The sequence below is a fragment of the Muscardinus avellanarius genome (assembly GCF_963383645.1).
Source record: "Muscardinus avellanarius genome assembly, chromosome: 2".
NCBI classification, from domain to species: Eukaryota; Metazoa; Chordata; class Mammalia; order Rodentia; family Gliridae; genus Muscardinus; species Muscardinus avellanarius.
The window spans coordinates 155,229,163-155,243,270 of NC_137787.1; positions in this window are offsets into that span (position 1 = coordinate 155,229,163).

Sequence of the window (14,108 nt, forward strand, 5' to 3'; positions counted from 1 at the left end):
ATATAATAAAGTTTAATGCAGACTTCACTGTATAGTCAAATGAGTAAATTGCATCTGAACTAAAATGTGATTTTTATAAAATGTTTGCATAAGTAGACTCCGAGTAGAGGTAGATAGATGGCACTACATAAATTCTTAAAAACTACTGAATTTTCTATCAACAATTAATGCCAAGCTTATTCTGCATACAGAATAAAAGCATTGAAAAATAGTATACTCCTGGGTATCACCAGTGTAACCTATATTTTTTGAGAAATGAAATTGCATATCATCTTTGCTTACTTGAAATATCTACACATATTCCTCAGTCCTGCCTGTTTGAATGATAGCAAGAGCTGGGGGTATAGGTCGGCGGATAGAGCACCTGCCTAGTATGTGTGCGACCCTAGATTTAAAATTGTACCTTTTAATATTTTTTTCAAAAATTTTATGCTCCAACCATGGATGGATCAGTGATTTTTTAGTAGCTACCTTGTATTTTATTAGGCTCTATTAATTACTTTGGAAGCAGTATTTCACCGATAGTACTTTAATTTTAGGAACATATTTTGAGAGGGTGTCTCAAGTAATAATACCTGAAAAATAAACATTAGCTGCTTACTACCATTAGCACATGGGTTACAACTGTTTGAAAAGTTATTAAAAAGTAGTGACAAATACAAGTGACAATGGATCTGAAGGGAGGGGTCTTGTATGTGTCACCGGGACTGATAGTAGGTCTAGTGAGGCTCTTTTAACAGCTTCATCAAGGATGCGGGGGAAACAAGAGACAACATGTTAATTAAATCGCTGAAGCTATTAGTTTTTAGTATCAATCTATAAAAAGTGTCAGCCCATAGTATTTAGTTCAAACATGGCTCAGAAATAAACCTTCACACAAAAATACTATGGAGCTTGCATTTTAAATAAAAGGTAATGGAATAATGTCTGGAACTCTATATTGCAAAGACACTTTTCTAAATTATCAAGAGAATTGGACAAAGATGACTTTTGGCTTAAATTTCCTCAGTATCCATACCTGTTTTTATTTGCTTATACAGATGAAAGCACAAATATTCTGAAAGAAACAGAGCATTAGGAGGCAAATGATTAAATATAGGCTTAGACCACGAAAACTCCTTTGTCCAAGACTGTCTGTTTTTCTTTACAGCTAAGCACTCTGATCTCACTGTGGCATGAGCTTTGCTTTACTCTTCCCAACACAATCCTGACTACAGCTCAGGGTCCTCGAAGAACTCTGTCCAATACTCTAGAGCAAGATGCACAGTCCAGACCTAGCCCTGCTAACCAGAGGCCCCCTTGCATTTCACTTGCATCGCCAAGTCCCATTCTTCTTTCCTCTTTCTATGTGTGACCAGTCCCATTTTTATAAAATGGCCAGTTCTCCGGTTGTTGTGGCCTCAATTTTCCTTTCTTCTAACTAGTCATTCATTCTTCCCACTCCAAGAATTGGAAATTTTGTTTTCTGAATACCAGTCTTTTGTTTCATGCTGACAGACACCTCTAGCACTACCAGTGGCGTATCTTTCTCCCCAAACATCAGCATATTTAGTTGCTCTAATGCTCCATTTTCCTGAATTCCATCTCCTGGCTGTTGGAACACCCTATTCTCCCAACTTTCTAATAGCAACAGTCTTCTATCATGAACGATGATTAATATATCCATAGCTGTAATTAATAAATAAAAATACAAAAATGTTTCTCTAGTTTTAATACAAAGATAGCAATGTGAAATTTATTTCACAATTATCATTAATGGGACATATGAATTTAAACCAGAATATCTCTCTCATTAAAGGAAACCATTCTAAGTGAATGTAGCATATTTACTTGCTATTAGACCAGTCTCATTTGCTAATTTCATTAATGGAATCAATTTATTGCTTTTCATTTCTATAATTTGAACTGATCCTTTAATATTCTGATTTTTATCTTTTGTTTGAGGCAATTTTACATTAAATTCAGGTGGGGTTTTTTATTTGTTTTGGTTTTTGCATAGTAATTGGAGCTTTCTACTCAGTAAAATGCTGTGTATCAGCTATATTTAAAGTGAGACTCTAATGTTAACAATTCTATTGCAAAGTAAGGCATTGGAAATATAACATTATTCACTATTCTAAGTTCAACTTAACAATATCTAAGTACCTGCCACACTATTCTTATACTTAAGTCCTATATATTTATCTGAAGGTACTATTTTTGTTTCTGGGCACAAAGCATCAAAGAAATCTTCAGTTCTCTAATAAGTTATATTATTGCACCTATGTCCTATGTCTAGGGCCCAAATTTTTGTGAAGCCATTCTTTCCTTTTCAGATACATATACACATATATTCAGATACATAGGAATGAATGAAATTATATATATATATATATATATATATATATATATATATATATATTTGACTTTTGTTTTAATATATTACTAAGGAAATCTTTTTCTTTGTGTGTGTGTATGAGGGTGGGATTACTGAGCATTGAACCCAGGACATTTTACCTCTGAGCTACATCCCCAGACCTTTTTATTTTCTTTCTTATTTTGAAACAGGTTTTCCCTAGGTTGCTAAGTGTCTCACTCTTTGATAAGGCTGTCCTCCAGTGATCCTCTCATCTCAGACCACAAACACTAAAAATAATCATGTGTCTCCAAGCCCATCTAGGAAACACTGTTCTCTAATTACCAAAATTCTGAATTTTGCATACAGGGGTGTGTACGTAAACATTAAACAACAAGGTCACCCAGGGAAGCAGAAGCCACGACTTACATCATTTACCATTTTTAACAACAAGAATGTCCACCAAAGACAATTTCCAGCTATCAAAGTGACTTCATTAATGTAGCATCATCAGGACATGTGCATTATTTATTGCTGCATTACAAATTAGCTCTAATAGCTTGAGGAACACATGTTTATTATATCGTAATTCCTGTGGTTCAGGAATCCAGAATATTTCACAGGATTGCAGACAAGGTGTCAGCCAGGACTTTAGCTCACACAAGTATCAACTGAGGAAATATGCATCTTCAGATTCACTCCTGTAATTGCTGGAAAGATTCAGTCTTCTTAAAATCATTTTTATCTGTTCATTCCTTAATTGATGAGGCCTCTGCTCTGGAATTCTCACCAACCAGAAGAGTGACAGGGTAATCAGGACAGACCTAGAGATGCCATGCCTTCTGAACTGGTTCCCATCTCTCCCTCCTTACTTCCAAGTCTCAGCAAGATGATGGGTCTCAACATCAATATAGAATCCCAATGCCCCCAAACAAAATTTTCCACCAGACGGCCACGGTAAAAATAAATAAATAAATAAATAAATAAATAAATAAATAAATAAATACCTAAAGATAACTTTAATTCCCCATGTTAACTTATTTTAAGCTCATTTCTTTCTTAGTGATGGCACTACCCAATTCAGTTCACCCATTGCTAACTTGGCTTTTGCTTCATGAAGCATTCATTGCACCTCTTTTTAAACATTGTTTGACCTCTTTTAACTCTGCTCTCTGGGCTTCTGTGAATCAACACTTTTTATAGTGCATACTACATCTCCCTGGCATTCTTTCTCGATTTCCTTCAGAGTTTTCTCTCCCTTGGCTGCCTTTAGAAGCCGACTTTCTAAGGATTTCTTTTATGGCCCTTGACTCATCCCACTATGCACTTAGTTAGAAAGTTCTAAGTACTTCCCGCAAGCTGATAAATCTTGACGCTTTAATCAGCCCAGAATTCTCTTCTAAGCTTAAACTACTCATGAATGTTTATAGCATTTTCATTCATAATCACTAAAACCTGAAAATACAAATATTCATCAACCAGTGAATGAATAAATTGTGACCTAACTATACCATGGAACCCCACTGAGCAATAAAAAGGAAAAAAAAACACCTATCAACACACATGGATGGGTCTCAAGAGCATTATAATTAGGAGGAAGCAGCAAGGCACAGAAAGCCATGTGTTCTGATTCTATTTATATGACATTCTAGAAAGAAAGTTTAGGGACAGAAAGATATTTTTCAGATGCTGCAGGCAGAGAAGAATGACAAGGATGGGAGGGAAGAGAGATGTCTGATGTATTCTATATTTTGACTATGGTGGTGGTTTTATGACAATGGATATTATTCAAGGCTCATAGAACTGAACCTTTAGAAAGAATTCATTTTAATACATGTAAATCATACCTTAATATGCCTGATGTTTAAAAAATCAGTATATCAAATACTGAATTTATTATCTTCTTTACTTCAATCTCTTTCTATACCTGCATACAAAATGTCAAGTCATAACAATTATTCAATTACATAAGGAGATATAGAAAGTCACTCTACTTTCCTTCTTCCCAACATTCTACAATTAAACCATCACCAACTTCTGCCAACTTAAACCTCTGAAATATGTTTACAAATTCCTTTCTTCCTCACAGCAATTGACCAAGGATAGGCCTTCCTTTTTTTTTTTTTCTTATTTCACTAAGACCAAGATTAATTGAGGCTACCTCAGGACTACTAGGACTCCCTAGTTATCCTTTTATCACTGAGATTCATCCTTACATTGCTTAAATGTGACATAATTCACCATCTTTCCCTTCCTTTACAAAAATTGTATTACATTTTAATATCTATATTTATTCATATTACCCTAAAAGCACATATAAGGTTTCTGAAGCAGAATAGATGACAATTAATTAGTTGTAGTTAGAAAACAAGTGATAAAGCCGGGCGTGGTGGTGCACGCTTGTAAGCCCCACGCTTGGGAGGCAGAGACAAGAGGATTGCGCAGGTTTGAAGCCAGCCATGCTGGCTTAAGAGGCCCTGTTTCCAAATAAAAAGTATAAAAAAATAGGTCTGGGAATGTAGCCCGGAGGTAGAAGGGCTTCCAGGAACCCGAGTACCACCAAAAAAAAAAAAAAAAAGATAAATGATAAATCTACCCACAAATAATAAAGTTGTACCACTGGATAAATATGTTGAAAGTTCTTTGACATCCCATACAAAGGAGATATTATAGGTAAAGAACAGAAAATAAACACATAAATAAAGGCAGTTTCAGAAATATATTAATATATAACTATATGTTTATGTATTAACCATAAATATATTTGTACATTAATATATTAAATAATATATTTATAGTTATATATTATATACTAATATTTGTATATCTGTTTTCTCCCCTTTTGGGAAAACTCCTTTAGAAATGTAATGGAAAGGGCCCTGAGTTCTAAACCTTTGTACTATAAATAGATTTTCCAGAGGAAAATTAATAACAATATCTCCATAGCCATGGGGGTATCTCCACACTCCCACATCTCACCAACTCTTAACGTAAGACAAAAGCTTCTGGAGGGCAGGAGAATTAAATTTCTCTGGGTAGCATTCACTATCAATTCAATAATAACTCAACTCCCAGGCTTGCTTTCTAGTTCATGCCTCAAGTTTCAGCAAAATTTACTCCAAAAGCCCTACCTATGTGGAAACAAAGATATTTTCCCTACAGTCCTTCACTCTTTTTAAATTCCTATGAAACTCTCATTGAGAGAGTATTGAATTTCTCTGAATTATCACTCTCCTTTCTGAGTAATCCTTATATCTCCTAGCTTAACCCTACCCTGAATATTATTGGAAGCCACTGATTTCTGAGCTGCAAACATTAAGAATATTTGCATATACCATTGCTTCTCACTCTTTTTGGATTGTAGCTCTGTTACATAGCCACCTTTCTTCAAGGAACCCTTGCCTGCCTGGCCCTACCTAACAGCCAGAGGATGATATTCACTAGGCATGTGGGTGAAGGGTGGACACGTAGTTTGTAAAATTTTCCCAATAATTCTGCATTTTGCTCTGACCAATACATGCTCAACCTTAATGGATGCTCATATATTATAAATAAGGTAGAAACTGGAGTAAAGACAGCTTTTTTAACAAATGGTGCTGGGTATATCTCTCGAAGTCTAAAATTATATCCCTACTTTTCACCCTTCAAAAAAATTAACTCAGAATGAATCAAAGAACTAGAAATTAGAACATAATTTGTAATTAGTAGAAAAAATAAAACTATCTCTCTGACACAGACTTTCTCAATAAGACCCCCAAAGCTCAGGAAATAAAATCAAGAATCAATAAGTAGGATTGAATCAAATTTAAAATCTTCTGCACAGTAAAGGAAATAATAGGCTAAAGAGAGAGCCTACAGAATGAGAGCAAATCTTTGAAGATATTTCTCTGATGGAGGACTAATATGTAGAATGTATAAATATGAACTAAAGACTTAACACTAAAAAATCCCAATAAAAAATGGGAAATAGAAATGAATAGGTATTTGTCAAAAGAAGACATACAATTGGCCAATAAATACATAAACATGTTCAGTATCTCTAGCAATCATGGAAATGCAAATCAACATTATACTGAGATTCTAATTAACTCTAGTTAGAATGGCAATCATCAAGAATACAAACAATAACAAATGCTGGCAAGGATATGGTATAAAAAGAACTCTTTATACACTGTTGGTAAAATTGTAAATTAGTACAAACATTATGGAAATCAGTTTGGAGTTTTCTCCATAAACTAGGACTGGAACCACCATATGATCTAGCTATACCACTTCTTAGTATCTTTTCTAAAGAACTAAAGCCAGAATATCATAGTTACATGTGCATACCCATGTTTGTAGCAGCACAATTTACAATAGCCAAATTATGGGACCAACCCAGATGTCCATCAGCAGCTGAATGTATAAAGAAAATGTGGCATATATACACAGTGGAATTTTACTCAGCCATAAAGAAGAACAAAATTATGTAATTTGCAGGAAAATGGATGGAACTGAGGAATGTTGTGCTAAGTGAAATTAGTCTTAGAAAGAAAAGGGTGGTATGTTTTCTTTCATTTGTGGAAGCCCGAGAGAAAATGGGAAACATAAAAAATCTTTAAATAATGCAAAGATTTATCTGCAGAGTAGTTGAAGGGGTTTGGGTTAGAGTTAGGTAGGAAGGGAAAGAAGGAGAGATGGGGAAGAATGCAGTTCAAATAACATGATGGCAATATGTGAATGTATTACTATGGGTCTCACTTACTCATGTGGGAAGGGGAGGGAAGAATGGAGAGTGATGTGGAAATGCACAAAGAGCTGTGTGTGTGTGTATTTTTTAACACATGGAACCTCACTATCATGTACAATTGCAATGCACCAGTGATTTATATTTTAAAAAGTATATTTACATTTCAGAAATAAATTAAAAATTAAAAAATAATTTCATGTCAGAAGTCAAACTTATGAATGACTTTTATTTGGACAGCTAAATTTTCCTTGCAAGTTTGTTTAACTTAAGTGACTGCCCCTCTGCTTTTTGTTGTCTACAAATATTAATTTATTAATAACATAAATATTTATGAGTATATACAATGGGAAAGCCATTACATTATGTGCTAGTGATACAAACAATGAGCAAAAAATATACAGTCTTTTTTCTCTGTGAGTTTAAACTCTAGTCAGGGAGCCATATATTAATCAAATAATCACACTAGTGATATATAATTCTCAATGGAGATATGTGTACTGAGGGAAATAATCGCAGTTCTGTGAGGGAATATATCACACACATCTGATTTATATGGGAATCAAGGAAAGCTTCCTGAAAAATAATTGGGCTCTGACATTAATAATAGATGAGTTAACACACAAAGAGGGATGAGGAAGGAAGAATTCATGATAGAGAAAAACAGTCTACCTGAAACCCCCCTAGTGGAAATAAGCAGGTGGATTCCAGGTACGTGAGGTCAATGTAATGAAAAAGAGGTCAGAAGGAAGCTAGAAACATCATGAGTACAAGAGCTGGACTATGGGCCTTGCTGGCCATTTTAAGGCTTCTTGCTTTTATTTTTCTAAGGTCAACAATACCTCATTGGGAAGAGGGAATATAGAAAACCAATTATTAATTCTGCATTCAAGGCAAAAGATAAGGGTAATTTGGATTATCATGGTGGTGGTAATGGAGATAAAGTGAATCAATGTATTTAGAAAGAAAAATAGATGCTTGATAAAATTTAAATGCTTTGATATAGTCAAATAGCTATGTCAGCAATTGGGCTCTTAGATCTTAAACTAAAAGAAAAGAAGTAAGATGGAAACAGATAGGAATCATTTGATAAGTTGCAACCAAGGTGAGGCATAGACTAAGTTGTCTAGGACAAGAATACAGAGTAAGAATAGAAGAAATACAAGAAATAATAGAAAAGCCTTAAGAAACTCAAACACTTAATATCTAGCTAGAGCTGTTGAGCCTGATAAAGAAGAAAAAGGAGAAAGCACAGAGGCAAGAGGAGGTACAGGAGGATATAACGTTGAAAATGCCAAGGGAGGAGAGACTTTAAAAAAATATGGTCAACATTGTTAAGTGATACTATAGATCAAATCTGAAGATAAAGAAAAAGTTCATTTACCATAGGAACATAGAGAGCTCTTTTATAAAGTAAGAGTAGAGGTTAAGCTGAAGTAATTTAGGAGTAGAGCAGATAAAGATATGCAAACAAGCATAGATAATTCTTCCAGAAAGCTCAGTTTCAAAGTTGCAAAGAAATAAATGAGCAGGAACTTTAAGAGTCACACAATCATGACAGTTTTTTAAATAAGATGTGTGTGTGTGTGTGTGTGTGTGTGTGTGTGTGTGTGTGTGTGTGTGTGTGTGTTTAATATATATAATATGGGGCCCAGAGGAAGTGCAGGCCGGTGGTGAGGACATGGCCTCACTCATTCCTTGCAGCCACAGATATGTGCATAGCATAATTGGGCAAAATATAATATGCATGTGCACCTCATGCTGGCATGAACATATGCCATTTTGCTCAGAACTCTGTTTAAGGGACAGGGCTGTAGAATAAAGCTGTTGTTCCTCTGAGGGTAAGCCTGCATGCTTTTTTCCAAGCCGGGGTGGAGATGTGGCCCTCCACCTCCAGTGGTTCCTGCTAACAACCTATCAGACTGTGTCGTCCCCACCAGAAGATTGGAATGATGTCATTCACAGGCCAGAAGAAGCCCAGAAGGCTTTAGAAGACCTAGAGCCACACTTCTCAGTGCACATCTGCAGTTCCAAGGGTCAAGTAAAATGCAGACAGCAGCAGGGCTCAGGCAAAGTCAGAGGCAGTGTGGCCCTATCACCTGTGCTTGCAAGACCTGTGCCATGTACCCTCTCACTGCCTCCTGAAAGGGGCCTGCCCTGAGCCCAAGGGCTGCTGCACAGCCTGGCAAGACACATACTCAGGTCTGCCCAGGCCAGCTTCAGGAAGGAAGTGACTCACCCCACCACTTCCAGTCCAAGAGACCCTGCCCCACCTCCATACTGGGTAGCTTAAATGGACCATGACCTCCAGGAGGATTAAAGGATACCAGAATCTGTGGGCAGAGACCAGAGAAAGTCAAGGCTAAGGCTCAGTAGGAGGTCTACTCCTCGGTGGGATGAACATGCCCAGCAGCTGCTGGACTCAGTGAAGCAGCAACAGCTCCTAGACACCACTGCCTCCTGTGAGGAAAACAGAATGCCAGTCCAATAAAGTACTTTTGGCACACTGATGGCAGCTTTTCCCAAACCCAAACCACAAAAATTGTGAAAATATGGCAGTACAAATCACCAAGGAGGCAAAAAGAAATTGGACAAATGATACTGAAGCTAGAAGAGGAAAGTGTAACCTGCCCAACTCATAGCCCATTCAACTCTCCTGTATGACGAGTATGAAAACCTGACAGATCCTTGTACATGACAGTGGACCATCCAGAGCTAAATAAAATGTCATTGCCCTTGCATGCAGGGTTACCTAACATTTCAGAATTGATGGATGCTCTGTGGCATAAATTAAGAGAGCTCCGTTATGTTGTAGAACATGGCAAATGCCTTTTTCTCAACTGACATTACCCTTGAAGACCAAGAACACTTTGCTTTTACATGGAAAAGGCAGCAATGTACCTTTTTGGTATTGCCCCAGGGTACCTTCTTAGTCCTACCTTGTGTCATGGTCACAGGATTTAGTCTCCTGGCAAAATCCAGAGGTTAAACAGTTGCATGATTATATGTATGATGTTATGCTAGCCTTTGATTCTCTTACAGAGTTAAAAGAAGCTCATGTAGCCTCCAAGCCATCACAAGGAATGAGGGTGGGATGTCAACGAGGATAATGTACAAGACCCTGGGTATTCTGTCAAATTATTGGAAGTTGTCTTATTAGGTAAAATAAAGGGAATACTGAAGCAGTGATAGACAAATACAAGTCTATCCTTGACCAGAAATGGTCAGAGAGTTAGAGTTGTATATGGGTCTTTTGGGAGTTTAGTGAACATTTATACCCGACTTAGCTAGGCTTATGTGTTCCTTGCTCCATCTTGTTCATAAGGAGAAACTTCTGATTGGACCCCTAAAATTGAAACTCCATTTACTGCCACCAAGAGGGCAGTGGTACAGGCACAAATCCTGCTCTTCCTTTTCTCATAACAATCCAAGTGGATGACACAGGCTTTGGATGGGGGTTATGACAGAGACAAGGTGCTAGGAATAGCCCAGTTAGGTTAGTCAAGCTATGGAAGAGGTAGCTAAAATAGAGGCACCCTATATTCTCACTAAAAAATAACAGCCGTATATGTTACCCTCTTAACTTGTGAACCCAATACAGGTACTGAGTCAGTGATGGTGCAGAGTACCTACTTTATTGAAGGCTGGTTGAGGTCCTAGACTCAGGCCCCCAGCACAGAAATAACCCAAATGCTCATTCTGACAAAATGGGATGCATACTTAAAGCAAAGAGCATGCTTTTCTTGTAGCCTTTTGTCTGAGCCGCTTCATACTCTGTGAAGGACAGTATATTTCTGAGGGAGCAATAGAAAGTAGAAGATTCCTCAAGTCCTTATGAGGAAGGGAAAGTCCCAATCACCACAGAAGTGTGGTATCCACAGAAGTGGGAGAGGCCCCAAGTCACAATGAGGAAAGGGGAGCCCCTGTATGCACGGAAGCATGGTATACTGATGGCTCCAACACAGGCATCTGTCCATATGGGCAGCAATGGTGTTTCAGCTCACCACAGAGGCCTTTTGCTATGAGACCAGTGCAAAAGTGAGACACCTGGAGAAGATGAGGATATGGGAAAAGACTATAAAACAGCATCCTCAAGAGTAAAAATGAAAAAGACTAAAAGAAACAAGTAGAAGCCTGAACCTAGGAGTAAACAACAACAACAAAAAAGTAAAACATTATAAAAATGCTGGTTAGAAGGATAACTTATCATTTTGGAGAGATAAATATGAAAATTGTGAGCCAGAAATGGTGTCACAGGCCTGGAATCACAGTACTTTGGAAGCTGGGATAGGACGATCAGAAGTTTGCAGCTAACCTCAGAAACTTAGTGAGAGCCTTAGCAACTTAGCAAGAACCTGTTTCAAAATAAAAGCTAAAATAGAGCTGGATATGGAGCTCAGAGGTAGATTGTCCCTGGGTTCAATCCCCGATACTGCAAAAAAAAAAAAGTGATTAAAAAATGATGATTTATTTTTGAAAAGACATGGAGATGAATAGGAATCTTGAATCTGATTGAGGAGTGACTGAACCTCTTCATTACCAGGTGATTTCAGAACAGTCTCTGCTGGTAGTATAAGATTATACCCAGAGATGACAGGCATTCTAAGTCTAGTTTAGAGCCATTATCCTCATGGCTCTAAACTAGACTCACTCACTATAGCTATAGATGGCTGAGGGAAGACTCGGTCTGTGACAGCCAGTGAGATTACATATGGTTTAAAATGATGAGAGGCAAGAAGGCTGAAATTGATGAAGTAGTTCCTTTAAGAGAGTAAAATATAATTTGAACATAAACCTGTCCATTTTAAGTATAATAGTCTTAAGAGAAGGATAGCAAAAAATAAGACTTAGAGACATACATCTTTAATTTTCTTTATTTTATTTTATTTATTATTATTTTTAATGATAGATCACTTTGGAATACAAGACTTGAGAGGATATATAAGCACACATCATCCAATTAGCCCTCATCCAATCCCCATCCCATTCCCTCCCCCTCCCTCAATCCCATACTTAATTGTTGATTATCTTTGATATAATTGTTTTCGCACCTCATGAGTTTTAAAGAGATTCCATCCACCCCCATCCCCTCCCCTCTGATTGGTCACTTTAATTGCTTTTCAATAGGGCTCTTTCAACTGCTTGACCTCCTCATGTTACCCCTTTCCTCCTAGTTCTTGCTAATTAGGGGAAGCATCTGGATTTTATTTTCTGTTATCTCTCTGTGCATGCCACATTGCAAGTTCCAATCCCACTCTTGATGGCCCTAGTAGTGGCCTGGCCACCTGGAGGACTCTGATCCTGACTGCACTGGCGCCAGCAATGGCCTTGACTCATGAGAAGCCCCGATGCTGGCCTCGCTGGCCCCCGCACCAAACTAACCCCTCATCTGGCTCCTCTCCTGGCCGCAGAGGCCCCAGCACTGGTCTAGCCTCATGACAGGCTTTGATCCCTGCCTCGCTGACCCTGGCACCGGCCTAAGCCCTTAGCAGGTCCCTATTCTGGTCTCGCAAGTCACAGCTCCGTCCTTGCCTCAAGGCAGGCTCTGATCCCAACTTTGCTGGCTCCAGCACCGGCCTTACCCCTCGGCAGAGTCCGATCCCAGCCTTGTAGGTCCCAGAACCAGTCTTGGTCTTGCCTCAAGGCAGGCTCCGATCCAAACCTTGCTGGCCCCGGAACTGGCCTAACCCCTTGGCTGGTGCCGATCCCTGCCTCGGAGGCCTCAGTAGCAGCCTTGCCTCACGGTAGGCTCCGGTCCCGGCCTCGCTGGCCTCAGCACTGACCTCACCCCTCGGCAGGCTCCGATCCCAGCCTCGGAGGTACCAGCACAGGACATACCTCAAGGAAAGCTCCGATCCCAGCCTCGCTGACCCCAGCACTGGCCTAACTCCTCAGCAGGCTCCAATTCCGGCCTCGGAGGCCCCAGCACTTGCCTTGACTCATGGTGGGCTCCAATCCTGGCCTCATTGCCCCCGGCCCTGACCTAACCCCTTGGCAGGCTCCAATCCCAGTCTCGGAGGCCCCAAAACCAGCCTTGTCTCACAGCAGGCTCTGATCATGGCCTCGCTGGCTCCGGTACTGGCCTAACCCCTCAGCAGGCTCCGATCCCGGCCTCGGAGGCCTCAGTAGTGGCCTTGCCCCACAACAGGCTCTGATCCCGGCCTTGCTGGCTCCGACACCGACCTAACTCCTCAGCAAGCTTCAATCCCAACCTCAGAGGCCCTATCACCTGTCTTGCCTCACAGCAGGCTCCAGTCCCGGCCTCGCTGGCCCCAGCACTGGCCACACCCTTCAGCAGGCGCTGATCCGAGCACCCACTTCACCCAGCTGGTTATCCCATGGTCCCAAGGGTGTGTGGTGGTAGTATTCTGCTTCTGAGGTAATTTCTTCAAAAGTTCCAGGTGTATTATGTCAGATCTCTGCCTCCCCTGAGAACTTGCCACGGTCAATGCGACTGCCTCCACCATTTCAAATCTTTCCCAAGCTCTTTTCCCATACCACATAATGTCCAGGGTTCCTAAGCATGTGCGACAGTAGCATTCGACCTTTGGGGTAATTTCTTCATAGGATCAGGGTAGGTTGGATCAGATGTCTGCCTCTTCCAAATCCAAGTCTCCACCGCCATCTCGGCCACTGCTGCCACTACTGCCTTCCTCCTAGGTCTCCACTAGACTCTCTCCTTACAAGTGATGTCCCGGATTCTTAATGATGTCAAGAAGCAGCAGTCCTCCATCGCAGGGAATTTTTCCAAAAGTTCCAGTTCAGATGTATATATTTTGTCTGCATCTCCAATATTCTAGCTGCCACTGCCACGGCCATCTTAACCTCTCGCGAATACTTTTCTTTTTTTGTTTCCCCTTTTTTTTTATAAAAGAGAGTATGTGTGGTTTGGGGAGGATGTGGGATCAGGTACTCTGTAGCGATAAAAATGTCTTTTCTTTCTGGGTGGGTGGGGAGTTGCCTAAGGGTGTCCCGCCCATGCCCGCCCACCCGCAAGGTGTTGGGGCCTTGCGGCCTAGATCTCAGGGGCCTTCCGGGTGGAGGGGG